Raw genomic sequence first — 25,208 nt, 5'->3', positions numbered from 1 at the left:
CCACTGAGCCCGGTTATGAGGACCGGGTGGAAGAACCTAGTAAACCAAAGCGCAACTGGAAACGGAAGATTTATCCCGATTCTGCGGTTCGTAGGAGTGCTAGGATTCGAACTACAAAAAAATTTCATGATGAATTATGAAAGGAATCTTTTGGAATAGCAGAGGTCTGAAAGACTTGGCTAAAAGAAGGTTTCTTGCTGAGGCATCTTTAGAGCATCGATTAGATTTCATTGCTCTCTCGGAAACTGGTCGTGAGAACTTTGTGCCCCAGTTTCTTACCTCTCTTGTGGGCGGTGTTGACTTCGACTGGCATTGCCTCCCTCCGTGAGGAAGATCGGGTGGGATCTTGCTTGGTGTGAGATGCGACTCGCTAGAAGTCCGCAGCGTAGTGATGGGTGACTTTGCAGTTAAGTTTCGAGTCAGGTCTAAAGCTGATGGTTTCAACTGGGCTTTGGTGGTGGTATATGGTGCCGCACAGCCCGAGCTTAAACCGGAGTTTTTGGTGGACCTTGTTCGAATCTGTGGGTCTGAGCAGCTGCCAATTTTAGTTGGGGGTGACTTCAATATCATTAGGAGGAGAGAGGAGAATAACAACGATAATTTTGACGGCAGGTGGTCGTTCATGTTCAATACCATAATTGAAAGCTTGGATCTGAGGGAGATAGAGCTTTCTGGTAGAAAGTTTACCTGGGCTAATGCTATGCCAAACCCGACGTATGAAAAGCTTGATCAAGTTCTCGCGAGTGTTGAGTGGGAACAGAAGTACCCTCTCGTAACGGTACAAGCCCTCTCGCGTGGAATATCCGATCACACTCCATTGTTCGTGGACTCGGGGGAGCCGAACCACGTGGGAAACAAAAATACCTTTTCTTTCGAGATGGCCTGGTTTGAACGCGAAGGTTTCTTGGACCTGATTGCCAGGGGATGGGCTAAGGGTGCAGGAGGTAGGACTTCGGTCGAGCGTTGGCAGAATAAGATTAGGCATTTGAGAAGTTTCTTAAAGGGGTGGGCTAAGCATCTTAGTGGGGTGTATAAGATTGAAAAGGACAGGCTCCTTTCTCTTATTCAGACCCTGGACTTAAAGGCTGAATCCACGATTTTGCAGCCAGCAGAGCTTCAGGTTAAAATCGAGGCGGAGAAGAGATTGAAAGAACTTCTTCATGAAGAAGAATTGAAATGGGCATTGCGGGCTAAGGTGCGCAAAGTTGTCCAGGGGGACGCGAATACTTAATTCTTTCACTTGATTTCTAATGGTAAGCATAGAAAGAAGAGAATCTTTCAGCTTGAGCAAGACGAAGGAACTATTTTAGGACAGGATAACCTAAAAAATTATATAACCGAATATTACAAGCAGTTATTTAGACCTCCCGAGGATAGCTATGTGTCCCTCAATGAGTCCAGGATTGAGGATGTACCTCAACTATCGGCTGTTGATAATGATATCCTGGTTGCCCCGTTCTCAGAGAAGGAGGTGCTTGATGCTATTGCATAGATGAAAAACAATAAGGCTCCCGGACCGGATGGTTTCCCGGCTGAGTTCTACAAAAAGTGCTGGCACATTATTAAGGGGGATCTGTTACCTACGTTCCATGATCTGTTCTCTGGACAACTTCATTTATTTCACTTGAATTTTGGAACAATCACATTGCTTCCTAAGAAAACGGATGATGTGAGAATAGAGCAGTTCAGGCCGATCTGCCTTCTCAATGTTAGTTTCAAAATCTTCACCAAGGTCGGGACTAATAGGCTCACACAGATTGCGCATTCTGTGGTGCAACAGTCTCAAACTACTTTCATGCCGGATAGAAACATCCTTGAAGGGGTGGTTATCCTTCATGAAACGCTCCATGAAATCCATTCTAAAAAATTAGATGAAGTAATTTTTAAGGTGTATTTCGAGAAAGTGTACGATAAAGTCAAATGGCCATTCCTCCAACAGGCATTGCAAATGAAAGGTTTTGATGAAGCCTGCGCCATCAGGTTAAATCGTTTACGCAAAAAGGGAGTGTTGGAATTAAGGTGAATGACGATATTGGTCATTACTTCCAGACACATAAAGGCCTAAGACAAGGAGATCCGATGTCCCCTATCCTGTTTAACATTGTGGTTGATATGTTAGCACTTATGATAGGAAGGGCTAAGGAGAATGGTCAAGTAGGTGGCTTGGTACCTCATCTTGTTGATGGAGGTGTATCCATTCTTCAGTACGTTGATGATACAATCATCTTTATGGAGCATGACTTGGCCAAGGCGAGAAATATAAAGCTGGTGTTATGCCTATTTGAACAATTGACCGGGCTAAAGATTAACTTTCACAAGAGTGAGTTATTCTGCTTTGGTAGAGCCAAAGATGAACAAAAGGCTTATAGGCAATTGTTTGGGTGTGATTTGCGGGCGTTACCTTTTTCTTACCTAGGTATACCAATCCACCACCGTAAGCTGACAAACAGAGAATGGAAGTGCATCGAAGACCGATTTGAAAAGAAACTGAGTTGCTGGAAGGGCAAGCTCATGTCATACGGAGGCCGACTAATTTTGATAAATTCGGTGCTCACGAGTATGCCTATGTTTCTCCTGTCGCTCTTTGAAGTCCCAGTTGGTGTCAGGAAAAGACTGGAATTTTATCGATCGCGTTTCTTTTGGCAGGGTGATGAACTCAAAAGAAAATACCGTCTAGCTAAATGGGATATCATCTGTAGACCGAAAGACCAAGGGGGTCTTGGTATTGAGAATCTCAAAGTTAAGAACAGATGCCTTCTTAGTAAGTGGATGTGGAAGCTATCCCATGAGACTGATGCCACGTGGGCGCAAATACTTCGTAGCAAGTACCTTCAGACCAAAACTTTGTCACAAGTAACAGTTAGGCCGACCGACTCGCCTTTCTGGAAAAAAGGACTGATGAAAGTCAAACAATCCTTATTTAATAGGACAAAGTTTATTATTGGCAACGGTGCTAGTACACGGTTCTGGGAGGATACTTGGCTCGGAGAGACACCCTTGGCCATTCAATACCTGTCTTTATATTATATTATTCAACGTCGTGAGGTGTTCGTTGCAACGATATTTCAATCTATCCCCCTTAATATTTAGTTTAGACGGTCGCTAGCGGGCAATCGTTCGGAAGAATGGCTCCGTCTAGTTAGGCGACTGATGGAGGTTCAGCTTTCCCAACAACCCGATGAATTACGCTGGAAGCTCACTAGGTCTGGAGTATTCACAGTTAAGTCAATGTATATTGATGTTATCAATTCGAGCTTCATTCCTACCTCCAAGCATGTTTGGGTTGTCAAAGTTCCTTTGAAAATAAAAGTGTTTTTGTGGTTTGTCCATAAACAAGTTATTTTAACTAAGGACAACCTGACAAAGCGTAATTGGACAGGATCTACTAGGTGTAGTTTCTGTGATCGGGATGAGACAATTAAGCACCTTTTTCTTAATTGCCCGTTAGCCAAAGTTCTTTGGCGGACAGTACACATTGCTTTCAATATTACTCCACCGAATTCTGTTAACACGTTATTTGGGATATGGCTAAATGGGATTGAGCCCGACTTAGCGAGACATATTCGTGTGGGAGTATGCGCTTTGCTGTGGACTATTTGGAATTGCAAAAATAATTTGGTTTTTAACAGAACATCACGCTTTCATTTTGTGCAGGTTATCTTCCGAGCCACGGCATTGATCCGTTCGTGGTCGCTACTCACTCCGATGGAGGCCAAGAAGCATTTGGTTACTGGATCTATCCGCTGGGAGATGGTAGCTCGGGATATCTTCAACCGGTTTGGATAGCGGTCATGTAATAGGATATGCAATTAGTTTACCTATCTCTCTTTAGCCAGCCGGTTGTGGCGTCCCTTATTTGGCTAGTTTGTCTTTCTAGCCTATTTGGCTCTTAGTGAGCTTTTTTTTAGTTGGAGACTTTAAGACCTTGTTGGAACCTTATTTATTTGTTTTAATAAGATAGGCGTATGCATCGTTCTGATGCAAAAGCCGAGGTGACCCCTTTTCGAAAAAGAAAAGAAAAAAAGGAAAAAAATATATGATGTAAAAAACAAGCCTCGTCTCAACATAGGACAGGACATACTAAGACCAAGCAAATTATCACCCTCGACCAATTGAACCTAGTTTGGACGGGCGTGGCGCCTGTGATAAGACAATCGTAGGTTGTTGTTTCTTTTTTAATGTCGTCGTGGCGCCTGTGATAAGACAATCGTACGTTGTTCTTTCTGTTGTTATTGTCGTCGTCGTCGTCAATTCATTCAAAATGGGATTGCGTACTCGTCCGTCCTCATTGTTTGTTTCTAAGTTCGTTTCCTGCCTCTCGCCCGTGCCGTCGCCAGTCTGCCTTGTCTCCTATGATCCTTGAACTATGGAAACGCGATGGATCCCGACCCTTACCGGCTGGAGGGCTTCGTTTTTAAGTGTATTTCTGAGTTTTGTTAGGGTTTGTGTCATGATCAAAAAAATAAGGCGGCGGCTTTCTGAAGATGAAATAAGGTTCTCTCCCCTAGCCCCCGTCCCGATTAGCCCTCGCCCGCCGCGCCTGCTCGCCTCAAGCGCCGCACCAAACTTTCTGAAGATAAAGTGTGTGCATGGCCTTTTTCTTCACGGCAGCTCTGGTTGGCCTCGGATCCATGTTTGTTGATGGAAGACTCGGCTTCGGATGAAAGTCCTGCACTGTTCTGGTCAGTGCCGACGGTAACGGCGCCTACGGGTGTCGTCTTCCTCCTTGGAGGTACCGCTGTGAAGCTCGTTTTGCTCTTCGTACCTCATGGCTTGTGGTCTCCGGATGAAAACCTAAGATTTGGCTAGTCCAAATCGAGGAACGGTGTTGTCTTCGATATCACTCCCTCCTTGAAGGCGTCCCCTTGGAGGCCCAGCGATGGTTCCCGATGGTGTACATGGCTTGTCGGTGAAGCTTGGGTTTGTGGTGGTGCCGGCCTTTTTTCTTTTTTCTTTTTTTTTGCACTAGCCTTTGGCTGTGCTTTCCTTCTCGGAAGGTTCTTCTTAGCCTCGCGTTCTCAGCCTCTGTCTTGTCTCCATCTCAAATGAGGTCACGTACGCACTTACGTATCATTTCCTCCCGAGGTTATATATGGAGTGCCAACCTCGTTCTGCAAAACTGGTATCGCCGGTGCTTTTGCTTCTATAAAGGAGGGTTGAAAGGCTTTTGTCTAAAAAAGAAATAGATAAGAGTGCCATAGAGAAGAAAACGTCCCGGCCAGAGTTCACCCGGAGCTTCGCTGGTGACGACGAGCCAGAAGTACTTTGCGTGAAAACTCAGGAGTAACGAGGACCGGTGCCATCTCCACCGGCCGGTCAACCGGATAGGCCGTATGATTTTCAACTCTTTTTTTTATTTTTGTGTCTCGTCTATTATACCTAAATAGTTGATCACCAGTATTTTTTTTTTGCGTTGAAAACCGGAAGCTTTATTAATTTAGAACAGGATTACAATATGCCGCCAATAGAACTGCTACATCACTTGGGACATCCTGAAACCAAACATTGGTTAGATGTTCCCTCCTTGCAAATTTAGCTAAAAAAATCTGCAATCCCATTTTAAGTACGACTAATTTTAACTAGCTTAAGTTCCCGATCTCCCATAACTTGGTCCTTTACTTCCTCCACAAAGTGGCCGAGATATGACTGCATCTTATTTGTCAGCGTCAATACACCTTTGGCACTATCAGTTTGAATAATCATTGGCAAGGGTGTGTGCTGAGTAGCTACCTGTATGCCTTCCTTGATTGCCATTAACTCAGCCTCAAAAATATCACCGCAACTGGGCAAGTATCGGCAGGAATAAACAATCAGTTGCCCCATGCAGCTCTCAAGGAACCGCCAGTAATATCAATTGTAGGTACTATTGACTTTACATGTACATGTCAACTCACAATGTCATCATGCAAGAAAAAAATCATATCTTGGAAAAACTTTCGATCTATTCATTATTCACTTTTAATCATGAAAATACAGCAAACATCAGAAATAATAAAAATTACATCCAGATACATAGACTACCTAGCGATAAGTACAAGCACTGAAGCGAGCCAAAGACGCGTCGTCGTCATCGCCCTCCATCACCGGGCCAAATTTGTTGTAATAGACGGTTGTTGTGTTAAGGCCCATAGGACTAGCGCACCAGAATAACAACTACCACCGATAAAGAGTAGTGCAGATCAGAAAGATCCAACCTAAAGACACACCAACATAGACGAACAACGATCAGATCTGAGCAACACCAAAAACAAATAATGTAACTGACGTAACAAGCATGCTGATGTGGGATGTGTGCATGTCAAGAAAAATCATATAGTGATGATGAACTATTTAGGATCTATAGATATGTTCTAGTTTTGATTTCATATTGTTAATCTAACTAATATATCCGGAAAAAAATCTAACTACTAATATTTCATACAACTAAATCTCATTAAAATAGACCAAGTTCCCGTGGCAACACCCGATGTATCATCTCAAGAGAACAAAGCACGCACACTACAATCCGAGAGGCACTGTGAAAATTTCTATTATTGACATTATAATCGTTAGCTCCTTCCTTATCTCTTTTTGGCAAAAGGGATTGTCGGGGGTTGGATGCGACATATGCCAAAGGATGGCTTATCATGGTGGGGGCGAGTAGGACGTCGCCGGTGCCTGGAAACGGGATGAGGCGAAGACATGCACGCCGGCGAATTTTACCCAGCTTCAGGGCTCTCCGAAGAGATAACACTCCTACTGCTGCTCTACGGAGTCTCCGCATGATCACTATGGCAAAGTGCTTACAGATTGCTCCTTGAGTTGTTCTCTGCAGGCAGGAGAGAGCGAGGCTAGCTCTCTCCCTGCTATATGTTCTGGTCTAGAGCTAATGGGTTCCAACCCTTTGCATGGGTGTCCTGGGGTTTATATAGGCCTACCCCCCAGGGGTACAATGGTAATCCGGCTGGACGCGGGCCCAGCCGTCAGCGCCTCTGGCCTCCGTCTTCTCCGCCGACTGCTGGGGCCCGCCGACTGGCCTGTTACGGAGCCGACAGGCCGCGTCCGCCGCGGGCGGGTCTTGCCGGCTGCGGATTACTATAGCCGTGCTTCTGATGACGCGGGCTTGGTCATGGGGTCGTGGCAACAGCCCCGCCGCCCGGCGGACGATCACTATTGCCACTCTCCATCACATCTTGATTAATGGCGCGTGGGCCCCGGGGGTGGGCTCGGCCGACTCTCCGGGGCCGGCTCCCAACGAGTCCGACTGATGGTTCTCTTGCCGTCTCCTGGGGTCTCACGGACTGGTGGGACCCGCTGCCTCTGGGCCGTACAAACAAGCCGTCGTGGCCGCAGGATTCGGTCCTGTGGTGCTGATGTCAGGGCCGGCAGGGCAACAGTGCCACGCCACACGAAGATCTTCCCGGATACGGCGTGCTGCGGCCATGCCTGTCCCCGGTAAGGGGCGGGAGTGGGCTTCACTGTAGCCACTCTCCTGCCCAGTCCCTCTTGATGAGGTCATGGGGTTCGTTGGAGTCGCAGGCCGACTCCCCAAAGCCGGCTTCTCATGAAGTCGCCAGTCAGGAGTCGGCCTACCCTGAAGTCGTCCCTGGGACTCGGCCGTGAGTGGGCAGTCGGCCGTCTTGCCGTCGACTCTTCAGAAGGCGGTTCTTCGTCCTGGGGTCTTGAGGGGCGCAGCCTGCCCCGATGCCTTGAAAGGTTCTGGGTCTCGGGTTGGCCTACCCGCGGCACATTACTCCGACAGGGATGACATTGTTGTTTGTTAACTCGAGAAAGAAATAAGAGAACTGGCTACAACCTTACAATTCATTTATAGTAACTCTAGGTTTTACCCTTTGCTTTGATAATTTTTTATGTTAATTAACCATTTGAGCGCATTTTATGAAGATTACACCATTTAGAGAATTTTTTTTGGTTTTTACTCCTTTAAGAAAAGTTGAGGGAGATCTCTCAGGTGGGCCTATGTCTTAGGTACACAGTGGCATGCTAAATCATGGCATTTATCACAGTGTGTTTTCCCTCCCCGACTACATAACCATTTAATATTCTTGCCCTACTATAGGCCAAATTACTTGTGCGCACGGAATAGTTGTAGAACTTTCTAATATGATGTGAAGTCTTGAGTGTCGATACCCTATACGAGCTAAAGGTAGGATTCATATTCTCTCAAGCTCTATTTGCCACCGCTACAACTTTCTACATGCTTAGTATTTACTTGTATTAGCACACTCATAACACAATGCTAACCCTCGAGGGTGATCTAATATAAGTATGCTCTCCTATACTAGCACAAGAGGGCATCATCATATCTAAACACACAATTCATACTAATCATACTAGATCACCAAGGTAGTAGGATAAAACAAAACTTCTCAGACATAAATATGATGCAACAAGTCATAGGGAAATAATGTATTGTATCAAATACATGTATTAGTAGAGGATTACAGAGGTTTTATAAGGATAAATACATTGTCCAAGAAATTAAATGATGGTGAAGTCAATGGGGGCAATGGTGATGATGGTGGTTCACCCAGCGGCCTTCCGGTGCTGCTAGAAGGGAAGGGAAAGGACCCCTCCTTCTCCTCCTCCTCCTCCTCCTCCATTTACCTTCTCCTATGTAGATGGTGGTTATGGTGATGGAAATTCTGCACCAAAGGATGGTTCCCTCAAAAAAGTAGGTTATCAACTCATTCAATCTTAACCATCCAACCCATATCCCTTTAACATAAGGGCCCTTGGGCATCTCCAGATCCTTCCATATATTCTCATGGGTCCATAGGATCAGACCACACTCAAATTTATCAAGTATGCAAGGAGTTAGAGTCAATCTTGTCACGATTCCTTGAAGTGAATATTGTTTTAGACCTACATGGCTCATACAAACTTTGATTTGGATGTTTAAATATATGTTGAACTCATACGGAAACAAGGAACAAATTTCATTTTATGACCTTCTTCGTTTGATGCCTATTCAGATGTTAAATTGATGAACTCTAGGAACTAGTCATACATGGACATATTTGTAACATCTCCGAATTTCGTCAGACCTTGAAGTTTTTTAATGGTTCACCCAATTTCCATGAAACTCCTACACACAAAAAGGAAAACAAGAACATGTATGTTTCTTGCAGTCGTTAGGTTAGTCCAAATAAATATATAGAATGCATAATTTAGCAATATTATAGCATGAAAGCTATGCAAATTATAGATACGTCTAGGACATATCATCATCCAAACTGGTCGATAATTTAGCCAGACCCAGTTTTGTTCACGGTTGACATGTATACATGCACACCCATTCACCTAGTTGGTAAGCCACACACACCTTCTCCCAATTGGCCCCATGTCCATCTCTTGTGTAAACCACCACACCCTTCATTCATTGGAAGTGTGTATAACAATGCAATAAAAGACGAGCGTCAGGGGACTCATTGAGGTGATCATCAGAGCCGAAGGCGGCAACTGGCACGAAAACCTTTTCCACTTCCATGTATGATCTAGTGTTTTGTTTTGTTGTGCTGGTTAGGTTTACTTGGCTAGGTTTCCTGTTTGTTTTGACTAGGTTTATTTTGCTAATACTAATATTTTTGTAGGAATTTTATTACATCTATCACGAGTCATGCTTCCTCCAAACTGTCAAAAATCTTACCTATTCCATGTGATTGCTAGCTTCTTCTACATGTGTGCATTGGTCATAGTTCAAATGAAGGGTTACATACATACATTGGAGAAATGATGTCGTAGAGTTAAAAAAGCATTTAATTTGAGCTCAAAGCAGCTTATTTAACTAAGAATAATGGTGTGTGCATACATCTAAGGACCATGAAAAAGGTGGGTATGACAAGCCATTCGAACGATTCGGGCAAGGAAAGAAACACCAGGATGTGACACACTTTGTGTGCCTCATGGTCGGGACCCGCCTTGTGGATCGCTCTCAAAATAATTTGAAGGGATCAAAACTAGCAAAACTTTCACTAAGTATGGTAATTCTGATGATAAACTACTAAAGAATGTAATGAAAGTAAAAAAATATTAAAGTATGAGGTAGAACTCGAAAAAATAGATGTAGGCTCAATATGAGCCCAGTTTGAATTAACAAAGCCATCAACCAACTAGGAATACACCGGATCAACTTACAAGGAAAACAAGAAATGACAAAAGATAGCTTAGAACCTAACAGTGTTATAGGCAAACATAAGAAAGAGGAGAAACCCGACCTAAAACACCAAGGACAAACGTTGGAACAAAAACCACACTAGTAGGGAGGTGAAAATCAAAGAAGAAGCCACCAACATTGGTAGACAATACATCCTCGCCTACTCCTCGAAAGGTCGGGCCTAGGTCAAGAATTCATTCATTTTTCCTTCGAATAGGCCCCTTGTCCTCTTTCCCTGCCTCGAAGAGCGATGTATTGTTGGAAAGCAGAGTGTTCAGCCTAGAGTCTGGATGAAGTATGCCGAATTAGCTACCCCGAAGAAGAAACGAGAGTGTTAACCACCACTGCAGACCCTCCACGACCTCATCACCGCCCACGATCCAACCAAGCATCAAGATGCAAGCCAGAGAATGCCACTGCAAGACAAGGCCTGCAAAAAATGATTACATAATAAATGACATACATGAGGACTCGATTAGACACCAAATACTCGTCAACAATGTCCTACCATTGCGACCGTAGAGGAGATCTCTATCCCGTGTAGCCTAGGATCGAAAGCATCGATTTGCCAATGGAGCAGGGACACACAACAAGCATGCGCAAACCAAAAAACTCAAATTTTCCCACTATGCCACGGGTCAATGTTGTCGTCGAACAAGAAGTCGCCACAACATCCCCCGTCAAAGCTGTAGAATGCCGTCCTCACCCACGTGTACCATAGACGCCGCCTCCAGGAAGGGGAGCAACATCTACACATCTTCATGTCCTCCAAGTGGGGCTAGGGATTTGTGGTCCACACTTGCGTTCCCTCTTACTCATGGATTGGTCAGTGACAAGCCTTTTTACATCCTTTGGATCCCACCACTGGAGCACTGCTAGCAGGAAGATCGTTGCCCTCGGACTTTGGACGCAAATGTGTGCTCTAGATGCACTCTCACAACCGACATAACAGAACACCCAAAACTTAAACTACTATGTACATGGGCTCCACACACTCCTCGTCCATACGACCATACCTACTGCGATCGGTGACGCCGTTAGGGAGGGAGGGGAATTAGCCTGACGTTCACATACTACTCTCAATGGGAATAGGAGGAGAGACAAATGAAAGGGGAAAGTCCTCCCATCTAAGAGAACTACGGTAGTCATGAAACCCCAAACGTTTGGCGAGGAACCAAGCAGTCAGACTGACATGGCAGTTTCGAGGCCAAGGTGGAGGTCGGGGGGTCTGACCTTTACACATGGGCAATTAGACCATCATTATAGAGCGATGTGACCATAGGTCCTAGAAGGTTATCCCGAGTTTGTCGTAAACATGTGTGTTTCTCATATGTGTGATTGGTTTTTACTAGAGACCTTGTCCGAGTCAAATCATCATATCTTGTCAATCAATAGTATGAGGGATGGAAGTATTTAGCGCTTGTGTTCTTTCGTGCACTTGGACGAATCTAGCGGGCACTCGATTCTCATGACACCCTTCTGTGTGACAGAGATAAGCAGAATTTTTAGGGATGCCATATATTTGGAAAGACTCCACTATAAATCCGACATCAGATTTTTGACCATGGCAAATTGAACGTCCTTCATGATAAATTATGTTCTTCAAGGATGACAAAGTTAGTTGACGAACATGGCAAATCCCACTCAGTTCATTTTCATTTATCAGAAAATTATTGTGCTTACAAACTAAATTTGTCATCATCACGTCATTTAAATTGTCATAGAAAACATCAGATTTACCATGCCTAAAAATCTGACGTTAGGTTTTTAGTGTTTTCATATGATGAGATGGCTGGGGATAACCCGATTTAACGAATATTCGATCCTTTTTGCTGCCGTGAAAAATTGGCCGAGTAGGGCAGCCATGCTCGCTCCGCTTCAGTTCACCTCACGAACAGAGACCGCCGCCCCTCTCTCACCTCTCACCCACGAGTCACGACAGGAGAAGAGCGGTGGCTCGTCTGAAAACAACAAGAGTGGCGGCGCATCGGCAGTTTTGGATCGGGCGCTGGCGGTGCGTCGAGGTGCCGCATCTCTCTATCTCTCTCTTATGGCATAGTGAGCGGTGGCGGCGGGAAACTGGGCATCTGGGCGACGGGGAACCGGCAACTAGGCGGCGGGGCTTGGCGAGCGCCGGTGATAGGGAACGGCAGTGGTGGCGGCTGGACTTGGCGAGCGCAGACGACGGGGAATGTTCTGCGCGAGCGGCGCGGTTTGGCGAGCGCAGGCGGCGGGAATGGCCAAGCATGTCTCCCCTGCCCTCTTCTGTGCTCCAATCTCACCTCTCTTGTTTTATGCTACGATTGACTTATATCTTTTCCTCATTTTTCTGCTGCTAGCTAGTTGGTGTATGAACATGTCTAGATTTTTTTAAGCTGGGGAGAGAACTGGCCCTTAATCTACTTGCTCGTGGTTGCCATACCTGCTTCTGTACTTCCGAAAAAATAATGTAGAATAGTGTGGATTGTAACAGCTTTTTTTAAGGCAAGAGCTTGCTTCTTTTTATGTGGGGATCATTGCCAAATTGCAACTGAGATGATTTGACTTTCCAAAATGATTCTCACTAGTAATAACTATTAGTAACGTTTGTCCTAATCACACCGAATCTTTGACAACTCAATTCATCCAAAGATCAGTTATGTGTGCCAAGAAACAGAGTATGCGAATGAGAAGACTAATTTGGAAACATTGGGCAATTTGCTTTATACTCCCTCCGTTCGGAATTACTTGTCGCAGAAATGGATGTATCTAGATGTATTTTAGTTCTAGATACATCCATATCCGAGACAAGTAATTCCGAACGGAGGGAGTACCTACTATTCCGTCTAGATTTTTTTAGTGCAACACAGGAAAGCACCCTCTTTTTGTAATCTCTGCAGCTTCCGAGAGGCTTGCATGGTATAGCGAGTTGATTTCAAAAGGTTGCTCTAAAATTGCTATAGGGGTAATACCACCTTCTTCTAGCAAAGAGGTCATCACAACAACCTATCCAATTCTCATCCTTCCAACCAAACAAGAAAACATGGTTATCCAACCCAACGAAACAACAACAAATGGCTATCCCTAACGAGGTGGTTGGGGATACCCTCAGCCAATCCACCTTTGTCCTCAAACCAAACGCCACCCTAGTGGCTCAGGGCCTCTTTGGCTCAAACAAGAAGCGGAGGAAAAAATATAGCAATAATATTTTTTTCCTATGGGAGCACTATTTATACGTTTGGCTCAATGGAGCAAATAAAAAGGAGAGAATCCTTTGAACTCATTTCAAAAGAAAAACGCAGAAATTCTACCATCCGCTTGGACTGGTTTATATTTTCTATGCACGAAGAACGAGATTGGGACCCTTAGTGACATAAGGCTAGTCATAGTGGGAGTAACTTAGCTAATAACATAGCGCACTTCAAGAAATTTTTGCTTATGTGGCAAGTATTTAATGAGAGGTGGTAACATAATATATTACTGTAACATAGCGCTTTCCAAAACAAAATGAGTCTACAAGCTAATAAATGAAGTCATCTATGACACTACTATTATGTTACTTTGCATTATGAAGATAGTAACTTAGACTAGTGTCATATGCATAACATTAGTCTAAGTTACTCCCCACTATGACCAGCCTAATAGCATTCTAATTATACTTTTCATGTAGTTTGACTTTGATTTGACCATTTTTATTAGGATTTCTATGTTTCCTCTATTCTTGTGAATCAAACACTTAAGTTTACAAAGTTCATGTGTTTTCCGATCATCTAGTTTGCGCATGCATTCATATCATATTCCTATGTGTTTAGAATTATGCGAACCAAACGAGTCCTAAGCAGCAAGGACATTGGCAATCACATGACCTAGGGGACTGAGTCCGTGATGCCTCCCAATAATAGAATTATCTCATTGTGTATGCTTTCCAATAATAGCATTACCTCGCAGCTATTGAACAAGAAAATAATCTGATGATGTAAAAGGGACGTCGATGGCTTTGAAAATAGTATCTTTTTTTATTAAGTATCTTATTGTGGATGAATTTGTGGTGTCTTACAAAGTGATTTTCTCATTTCCTGCCAGTTACGAAATCACCGACGGGAGGGGTCAACCAGCTGAAGTAGTGAAGTCAGGAACCATGGCAGAAGGTCTTATACTTGTTGTGCTTTCGAAAATCGCAGCTACCTTTGGAGGAGTTGCACTGAATGCAATTAGGTTGAAATTGGGGAAGGAAGGCAACATTTTACTTGAAACAGAAAACATGATGAAACAAATTGAGATTGAATTTGAGATCATGCAGGCCTTCATAAGTCAAGTACATCCATATAGTGAAAATAACCAAATTCTCAAAGCATGGCTGAAGCACATAAGGAAGATTGCCTCTGAAGTTGAGGATATCATCGACGAATATTCATTTCTCCTTGGAAAAATGGACAATGTAGAAGGTCTTCTGAATAAGGCACTCCATCGATCAAAGAGGGTGAAGGCATGGAAAGATATTTCTGCTCAGCTCAAACAAGTACAAGAAAGACTTCAAAATCTATCAACTGTGAAAGAAAGATACGGCATAACAGTAGCTGCTGGACTTGGGGGTGGATCTTCACACCACAATGTTACTCGTAAGATGTACATGTCTGATTCTTCCTACTTAAGTGATAATGACAATGAAGAAATCATAGGAAATGAAGATGAAGCAAAAAAGCTGACACAATGCATAAATGATGATGGTTTGGATCGTACGATTATCTCCATCTGTGGAATGGGTGGTTCCGGCAAAACAACTCTTGTAAGCAGCATCTGTAGGAAACAAAAAATCAGAAAGAACTTCGATTGCTATGCTTGGATCACGGTATCACCAAATTATCCCGTTGAAGATCTTCTAAGTAAACTGATCAAACAACTTTATATTCCTGATGAGCAAGCTGGTACAACTGATCCAACACATTTGGTGGATAAAATCCATAGTTACCTCGGGAACAAGAGATACCTTATTGTCTTGGATGACATGTGGAATAGAGATTCTTGGTTATTCCTTGAACGAGCATTTGTCAAGAATAAGTGCAGAAGTAGAGTCATCATTACTACTCGCACGGAAGCTGTTGCCTCATTTGCAGAGGATAACCAGACTATCAGAATTGGTCTTCTTCCACAAAGAGAATCATGGGACCTCTTCAGCAGAAAAGCATTCTCAAGGCAAAACAGGGCAACATCGGGATGCCCTCAAGGTCTTGTTCCCTGGGCAGAAAAAATTCTAGAGAGATGCCAAGGCTTGCCCCTCGCTATAGTAGCTATAGGGAGTCTCCTATCTTACAGAGAAATGGAGGAACATGAGTGGAAGCTATTCTACAATCAACTTAACTGGCAACTAACAAATAATCCAGAGCTGAACTGGGTTTCAAGTTTTCTGAAGCTAAGCTTGGATGATCTTCCAAGCCACTTGAGGAACTGTTTCTTGTACTGTGGGTTATTCCCCGAAAATTACCGAATACGACGGAAATGGATAATCAGATTGTGGGTAGCTGAAGGTTTCGTTGAGGATCGCGGAACAGAGACGACCCTGGAGGAAGTCGCCGAGGATTACCTCAAAGAACTTGCTCAGCGCTCACTGATTCAAGTGACGGAAAGAAATGAATACGGAAGGCCAAAAAGATTTCAGGTGCATGACCTTGTGAGAGAAATGACGCCGACCATATCAAGAAAAGAGAGGTTCGCTCTTATCTGGAATAACCCAGACGTGACAGACGGCGGTGACGAAGCAAGCCGTGTATCAGTGCATCGTGGAGGCCAGGTCTTTCAGCCAGGCCCAGCTTCACAACATCTGCGCTCATTTTTGTTGTTCGACAAGCATGTGCCGGTTCCATGGATCTGCGCCGCTTCATCGAATTTCAGGCTGCTAAGGGTGTTGTGCCTCAGATACTCCCTCCTCGAGCACATCCCGGAAGCCATCACAGCTGGTCTGTTCAATCTGCACTACCTTGATTTCTCACGTACGAAAGTGAAGACCATACCAAGATCAATAGCGAGGCTCAAGAAACTGCAGTCATTGCACCTCAGGTTTGCTCGTGTGATGGAGCTGCCACGTGAAATAGCGATGCTCTCAAGCCTCCGGCACTTATCTGTGAGCAACGATTTGTATGGCACATCAGTCACTGGTAGCATCTGGAAGCTCAAGCACTTGCAGACTCTCCGTGAGGTGAAGGCCAACAAAGATTTGGTTCAAAATCTGGGGTGCCTCACGCAGCTAAGAAGCCTGGGCATCACGGCAGTCCTTCCAAGCTACGGCGGGGACCTGTGGACTTCGATAGGGAAGATGACCGTCCTGACGAAACTGGCGGTCGGAACTCGCGGCGAAAACGACGAAGTCCTCAGTTTGGACAAGTTCAAGCCGCTCAGAAACGTGGAGAAGTTTTACCTGACGGGCAAGCTGGAGAACGGGGTGCTCTTTCCGGTATCCGAGGGGTTTGACAAGCTCAAGGTCCTGACAAATGCGCTGGTCCGGGCTGGCGCAGGACCCGCTCAAATCCTTGTCTGAAATGGGGAACTTAGTTTACCTCAACCTCTATTGTGCGTATGACGGGGAATCCCTGGCATTCTGTTCTGGATGGTTTCCCAAGCTCAAGCGGTTGTTCCTAGGAAAGCTGGACAATCTGAGTTCAGTTGAGATAAGCGATGGCTCCATGACCAACTTGACATACCTAGAGCTTCGTGAGCTCTGGAGCCTGGAAGCCGTGCCTGAAGGCCTCGGGTACCTTAGGTCGCTTCAGCACCTGTATGCGCGGAACATGCCGAGGGACTTCGCCGCGCAGCTGGAAGGAGACCGCAAGGGATTTGTTCAGCATATTGCCAACATCGAATGCGTCTGACCGACGCACTTTCATCATCTGGTTCTCGGTTTTCTGTAACAGAGGATGATTCGGACAGAAGAAATGTTTCAGTGCGAACTAGTTTCAGATCTCCAGTTTCAGCATGGTGTTGAGAGGCGACGCGCCAGACCATTTATTTCCTTTTGTTGTTGGCCATGTAATAAGAGGGATTGCTTAGATTTTGCTGTGCTCGCGGTTGTCTTCAGTGTTTCTAACTATAAATAAATAAAACCCCTCAGATATATTAATTCCAGTGTTTTTCTCATCTATATATTTCAGTCAAAACCAGAGTCAGAGATTTGCTTATGGATTGTAGGTTGTGTCATATGGATGCTGTAACAATCACTCCAGTGCTTTTGATCTGTGTATATCCGGGTTTGCTGGTCGGCAAGAAGTGACTCGTTTATTCAGGATCGGGTGGGTTTCGGCCCCTGCCATCCATTCAGTCCTCTTTTCCATTATACTACTACTCGCAGAATTAAGCCCTTTCTCTGTAAATGCTTTGCTTTTAACTGTAAACCGCACCCAGGCCAGGCAGATGTGTTTGCAGATTCTGCTTAACTGCCATTCCGATAGGCCATATGATACGAGCAAATGAATCTGGTCATATTTCTTTGGAGTATTTAACCAAAAACTACCACATTTCATGGAAACGTGTCCAGAAACTACCACTTTATGAATTTGTGCCGAAAACTATCACTTTTTTGTTAATTTATGACTAAAAACTACCATGTCGGGGAAGTGCCCGATTCGCCTCTTCTAAACGCCTTTCTGACAGGATGAGCCCACAAGTCGGGTTGACCGTTAACTTTGACCGTTATTACAAATGGGACCCACACGTTAACCCTCTTCTTCCTCCTCTCTCCCTCTCTTTGGCATTTCTACAAACACCTTGTGTGCACCTGCAGTTTGCCCGAGATCCTGACCGACGCGCCCTTCTCGAGCGAGCCGAGCGCGTGGCTCTGGATGCTGCTGCCGTCCCCGGCCTACTCCTCGAGCAGGTCTCCGACCAGGGCGCTGGCGGGGGAGGGCCAAGGTCGTCCTCGGCGTCGGCCCAGACGACGTCCTCGGCCTCGGTCGAAGCTAGCGTGCGCCATGGAGTTGCCGCTGAAAGCCGTCCAGTTCTGCCCGCCCTCCAGCATCACGTCCACCTCTGGCACTGAGTGCCCCGTCTGCGACGATAGCCGATAGCAGCTTCGTGGAGTCGTAGCAGAGCTCGAACGGCGCCACCGCCGGCGTGACCCTCCTCGCGCTCCTGCCCATGGCGCGGTCGAAGGCCGCGATCAAGGGGCGGTACACGTCGTGGCGAAGCTCCGTGTAGTGGACCGTGGAGAAGCCGACGATGGGCGCACCGGCGCTCGCGAATGCCACACGCGCTCCGTCCATGGCGATGCCATTGCTGGCCGAGACGTAGTAGCCGGGGTCTCCGGCGAACGGGCGGCGCAGCGGGACCCCCTCGAACAGGAGCGTCGTGACTGCCGGCCGGTCAGCCCGGGGAGCGAGGAAGAAAGGGCCGCCGCTGAAGATTGCCGCGCCCGCGCGGTCGCCATCGCCTGGGAGGCACAACGCGAACGAGCTGGCGACCCTCTGCGCGCTCGCGACCTGCGCCAGGAACGAGCGGGCGGAGCGTGCGAGCCCTGTGACGCCGACAGCGCCGCAGGAGGCAGCGACAGAGAAGGAGACCGGGAACAGCGGGCAGACAGCGTCACGCGCGTGGTCTGGCCGTGGTCGGCGCTGCACGGCGACGTGACGACCGGGGCTGAGAGGTCGAGGACGACCGCGGCCGGCGTTGAGGGCCGCCACACACACGGGGTGTTTGTGGAAATGCCAAAGAAAAGGAGAGAGGAGGAAGAAGAGGGTTAACGTGTGGGTCTCATTTGTAATAACGGTCAAAGTTAACAGTTAACCTGATTTGTGGGCCCATCTTGTTAGAAAGGCGTTTAGAAGAGGCGAATCGGGCACTTTCCCGACATGGTAGTTTTTAGTCACAGATTAGCAAAAAAATGGTAGTTTTCGGCACAAATTCGTAAAGTGGTAGTTTCTAGACACGTTTTCATGAAATGTGGTAGTTTTTGGTTAAATACTCTATTTCTTTGCATTTCGCAGGTGCACTCATCATATCACAGGGCCGAAAGCGCCCGGCCCACAAGCGACAGTGATGGTGTCACAGCATGCTTTCCATGTTGAGTTGATACTTGACAAGTTCTTTTCAGTGCATCCGGCGACAGTTGGATAAACGCCACCCAAAACCACGCACGCTTCACACTGCCTTGGATAGCACGCGTGGGCGCTGGTCCCACATGTTCAGTGACACCTTTTTTTTATTTTATTACTTTTTTAGTTGGATTTAATTTATTTACATGGAGACTAGTCGAAACTATTGCCTTTTTCAGAAAATAAAATATTCAAAATTACATCGGGGAACTTGTAAGTTTGGTGTCTCTCGTCTCCGTCTGGCCGGAGGATTATCTCTCGGCCCTTCTCGATGTACTAGCTTCTCCAGGACGGTGATCTCTGGAGATCGTGGTCGCCGGCATTTTTTGGTCTACGTCGGCGACTTGCCGGCCGCTGCTTATACAAGTGCCTTGGTTCTTTCAAGATTACTCCGACACGAGCTTTGCTGCGCCGGAGGCCAAGAGGCAACATCAAGTTTTGCTAACGCGTACATGTGTATACTTAAAAAAAACACAGCATTGGTGTCACCCAGGAAAGCATATGTGAGCCGATTTGAATGTCCACTTTTTTCAGTTGGTGCTGCAAATGCTGGTAGTATGTCCTTAAGACATGGTTTCAGAGACCCCAGCACCAGCGTACGGAGAGCTGTTAAGGGATTGGCGTCCACACGCTGGCTAGTGGCAATTAGCTGGCTGAAAAGCCTTCGGAAACAGTGGTCAGCTGGGCCATTAGTGTCCCAGTAAAGCCCATTAGCTTTCTATCCTGTAGGGGCGAGCACAGTAGGGGAGGACAGTACGGGCGAGACAGCACAGTAATTATTACCACTGCTAACATGGGTCTAGAATAAATGCTCTAGCATGGTACTGCTACTGAAGGACATGATTCGGAAGCTGTACTACGTATGTACTCCCTCCGTTTTTTTTTACTCCGCATATAAGATTCGGACAAAGTCAAACTACACAAAGTTTGATTAAATTTATATTAAAAAATACGAACATCTACAATATAAAAACTATGTAGTACGAAATTACATTTTGTGGTGCATTTGATAATATTAATTTCATATTGTCAATGCTTATATTTTTTAATATAAAATTAGTCAAATTTTACAAAACTTGACTTTGACCAAACCTTATATACAGACTAAAAAGAAACGAAGGGAGTACTCTTACTACTAATCGCCATTTTTCTTTTGCTGATGGGCATCCGTGTAATTAATTAATTTGGATAGTAGGACTGGGATTAGCTGAAACCTTCCACTAGTAACCTAGTTGTCTCAAGAGACAGAATCGAATAAAAGTAAGCTTCGGTTGAGTAAATAAACTACGCGCATCTATTCTAGACCCACGTGATGCTATTCCACAAGATCCCCAAGCCCAAGTATACTTTCTGTAAATTCAAAAAGAAGTGTACTTTCTGTAGGAGAGAGGAGAAAAGGTAAAATATCTATTAATAGATGCCATTTCAAAGCCCACACATGCGGTGAAGCCAAAGTATCTATCCACATGACAATGCCAAAATGCCAAGCACCGCCTTACCCATCATACGATGGCATATTAAGGAAGACGAGTCCAAAGTTTTCAACTTGCACGCTGGCAACATCCCCCAGAGATTGAGTGAATGGAAGATCACAGCGGAGAGGGAGGCTGCATTTTAATCTGTGAACGTTAAAATGGTACTACTCCCTCCGGTCCTTTTTACTCCGCATATTAGGTTTTGGTCAAGTCAAACTTTACAAAGTTTGACCAAATATATATTTAAAAAATATCAACAATTACCATACCAAATATATATCCCGTGAAAGTACATTTCATAATGAATCTAACGATATTGATTTGATATTGTAAATGGTGATACTTTTTTTATAAGTTTGGTCAAAGTAGAGATGCTTTGACTTCAGACAAAACTTATATGCAGACTAAAAAGGACCGAAGAGAGTACATTGCAACAATTTGTAGCCGGAAATGGCTTATATATTAGCAAGTACAACTACTTTTTTCTAACGTAATACGTGTCTGATTCATATCATAAACATCAAAGTACAAGTTACGTAAGGACCGACATGACAAAACTAAAAAGATAGCAGAACATTTCTGAGCTTGACACCAACACCCGTCACCTGCCTCCGGCACCACCATAGCAGCCACCGAAGAAAAGAATGACGGATCACCTCCTCACTCGAGCTACGCGTCTCCATCGATGATATACAGCTTTGCGGACCTCCAAGGTGGCTCACCAAAAGTAAACCCTTGTCGTTGAATGAATCAGACCGGGGCAACACCCCGGACACACCGTCAAACTCCAGATCTGGCATCCCACCACGACTAAGTCACCGAAGGAGGAAACTATCTTTATTCAGCGTTGTCATCATCGTCGCCGAAGCCAAGACGATGAACAGCCTAAAACCTAGACTACGAGAGAGTAAAAAATGATCCACACACGTGGATCCGGCGCCCCCCTCACCACCGACGACCGAGGTTGCCGGTGAAGGGGAGTCGCCGGAGAACGGCGCTAGAAGATTGGACTCTCTTGGCTCATTTTTTTCGCTGAGAGAGGCGATGAGTTACGGATGTGCATTAGGTTAAGGGGTTCAGGAAGATGGAGGTAGGAGAGCGGGAATGCTGCCGCGGAAGCGAATTTTGAAGAGGCGACCAAGAAAGAGAATAAATAAATTATTTTGATTGAAATGGAAAAAAAATAAAGTTTATTTTGCATGATGGAAGAAATAAAGTTGACGGGACAAGTAATGCCACATGTATCCAAAGACGCTTGGAATCTGACGTGGCATTGTTACTGTTGTAAATGTGGAATTACCCCGGTCCCCCACTAGGCTGTCCTTTCTTCCGGCACGCCCATACATGCAGCCACCAATATTTCCAAGTACAGTGCACGTAGTATGCATGTCAACTAAGCAGTTTTGATGAGGTGGCATAGAATTAAATAAAGGAAGAGAGGCTTGAGTGTCATATCATGATACCGTATCATATTAAATGATGTGCTATTTTGTGTTGCATGGTAATAAATATAGTCATCTATGATACCAACATATGATACTATACATTAGGGATGTAGTATCATAGACTAGTATCATGATACTAGTATATGATACTCCCCATTACAACCAGCCTCAGGGAAAAAAAAAGATTTATAGTGGACACTCACTAGTGACTAGCTCGCGGGCTCCGGGCAGCCAATCCCGTTCGCTTGTTCCCGATCGGACGAGATGGGTCGTGGCCTCCCGAAGAGGATTGGAGTACTGTTGCGTGCGTGATGCCCTTTCACGGGGTTGGGGGCGTCAAACAAAGACGGAGGAGGCAGGCAGGTGCAGCTGACTGTGGCGTACGGCCTGCCCTGCACCGCCCTCGTCTCTTCTCCCAAGCCCGTACCTACGTACGCGTACCTCTGTCCATGGACAGAAAACTCCACTACTCCCTCGCGTTCCGTCTATCATATCCTTCCACTGCCCGGCCACTCAGGACATTTCTAACCAATCTCTTAAAAAATAAAGAAATAAACCTTCGTAGAGTTTTGGTTGGAGCTAGCCGACCGGCGACCACCCTATACATAATGGAGTAAATTTAAATTTCGTTCATACATTTCGTCGAACACTTGCTATGCACCTCCGTGGCGAGTGGCAACCACGTGACCATGTCGGTAGCGAGCACCGAGCAGCAGCAGCAAAGACACACAACTGGGAGGAGCAATAGCAGCAGCACGCAGCGACGGCGGCGAGTAGCAGCAGTAGCAGCACACAGTGGGGAGGAGCAGTGGCAAGCAGCAGTAGTAGCAGCACGCGGCAGGGAGGAGCAACGGCGAGCATGCACCGGCGGCAAGCAGCAACAACACGCAACTGGGAGGAGCAACAACAGCAGCACGCACCGGTGGTGGCGAGTAGCAGCAGTAGCAACACACAGCAGGGAGGAGCAGCGGCAAGCAGCAGCAGTAGCAGCACACAGCAGGGAGGAGCAACGGCGAGCATGCACCGGCGGCAAGCAACAACAACACGCACCGGCGGCAGCGAGCAGCAGCAGCACGCAACGGGAAGGAGTAGCAACACGCACCAACGGCGGCGAGCAACAGCAACAACAGCACACACCGGCAGCGGCAAGCAGCAGCAACAACACACAACAGCAACGCACAGCAGCAACAACATTTAGTGGCAGTTCCGGTAGTAGTACGTGCAAGGGTCGCCGGGAGGCCATGGGAGCTTCACGTGAGTCGCCGGCCGGCCATGAGGAGATCTTTGCGTGAAGAAAATTTATACTCGGCCGCCTTCAGACGGAGTAAATATATGCAAAAACTTAGGGATGAAGTAAAAAAATATACTCCCTTATGATGGATTGGGGATCGTCTCGGTGCCGAAAAATCGTATTTTTATTTCTTTAACCGATTATAAGTGATTGATTAGAAATGCCCTCGGTCACTCTTAATTTCGAACCGATTATAAAGGATCGGTTAGAAATGCCCTGGGTGACTCTTAATTTCAAACGCACACACACTGAGCAGCTAGCTAGCAGAAGAATCCTTAACTCTATGTCTCCTCTCTCACGCACGTACGAAGCAGAGCATCACTGACATGTGAGTTTCGGGCGAACCCGCCCGCTTCGGCCTGTCAGTCTACCTGCGTCGTTTCCGTGGAGGCGCCGGCGCCGTGCGCAGCCGGCCGGCGAGGAAGGGGGAGATGTGGGTGCCATGCCGCGCAGCGGCGGCAGCGTCCGGCCGCTGTCTGGCTACAGGGAAGCTGCACGCCTCTGATCGCCTTCGGGCCTCGGGTGGCCATCACGAGGGCCGGGGCCGAGCCGATACCCAGCACGACGGTACCCGTGCGCCGCTGGCCGGCTGGCCCGACTGGACCGGTTCAGAAGCTGCGAACGTTTTGCGTGGCCGTACCCAGCGGTTTCAGGTCGGGGATGGCCGCTTGCGGTTCAAGTCTGGCGGCAGACACGTACGTCGTTTCTCTTCGCCGTTTCGGGTGAAAGCAAGAGGGAAGAGGTGTATATATCTCGCTGGTATCCATGGCCGGCCGGCCGGCGCACCCTGCGTCGATGCACGCATGTGGCATGCATGCCGATGCCTGTACCTACTGTCGTCGTGCTATACGTCAACCCATGGCGTTTGCACTGACATGGATGGGATTCTACGGCGTTTGCGGCGAACGTTGCTACGACTTGTAGTAGGTAGTCCGAGGATGGCGATTTCTCTACGATTTCGCTATAAATTTGACGACGTCGGATTTTTAAATATGACAAATCTAACGCGTGCTATGACAAATTATGTTATTGCGAGCATCGCAATTTTCTCCGGCATTTAAAATTCAAGCATCGGATTTTTAACTTTTGTGCAAAATGTTTTTGTTTGGCTAGCAGGTGAAGTTTTCTGTCCGTGGAGTATGATGATTTGATGATCTCTTATTCTTGAAGTATGAATGCAATGTCTACCTCTCTCCCATGACTTATAACATAACCAATGCATTTACTTCTATATGGTATCCGAACCAAAAAATCTTTGAGTCATTAAGACCCAGCTTGCACAATTGAAATCATAATTAAAAATACCATCAAGATTGGGCAATTTCTCTATGTGCAAGATGTTTTTTTAAGACAAACAAATGTCTTCTTTTTGTGCCATTAATGTCACCAGAGAATGCATCATCTACTTTTTGAGATGCCTTCAAATAATACACTATTTTATTTGGAATACAGTAATACCTATGAAATCTAGCCGCGCAAATATGCGGGTCACTATGAAATATGTTCTCACTGGATGTATATCTTTGCTATGATGTTAGTTATCATGGGGAGTGTTTGTTTGAAGAGAAAATAATATGAAACCTAGCCGAGCGGATCACTATGCTAGTTAGCCCATAAAATAGCAGACTGAGTTTGGTTTTGGTTGGACTGTCTGGACTGATTCAGAGAAGGTTGTCATCGTGTGGTGGTGTATTGTGACTAGAATGCGGTTTTAAGTCGGTAATGGCTGGCTGCAACTGAAGTTTGGCAACATACAGGTTGTTCTCTTTCGGTCGTTTTGGGTGA

General features: G+C 45.9%; 2 pseudogenes; one reads left to right on the top strand and one right to left on the bottom strand.

Annotated features, from left to right (window-relative positions):
- The first annotated feature begins 14,227 nt into the window (after positions 1-14,227).
- On the top strand, positions 14,228-17,189 carry LOC119351851 (annotated as a pseudogene).
- A 795-nt stretch (positions 17,190-17,984) lies between these two features.
- Positions 17,985-18,788, bottom strand: LOC119358096 (annotated as a pseudogene).
- Between the last annotated feature and the right edge of the window lie 6,420 nt (positions 18,789-25,208).

The sequence above is a fragment of the Triticum dicoccoides genome, chromosome 2A (genome assembly GCF_002162155.2).
Source record: "Triticum dicoccoides isolate Atlit2015 ecotype Zavitan chromosome 2A, WEW_v2.0, whole genome shotgun sequence".
In the NCBI taxonomy this organism is placed as follows: domain Eukaryota; kingdom Viridiplantae; phylum Streptophyta; class Magnoliopsida; order Poales; family Poaceae; genus Triticum; species Triticum dicoccoides.
The sequence above is the reverse complement of the archived record's forward strand: the minus strand, read 5'-3'. Positions and strand labels throughout refer to the sequence as shown.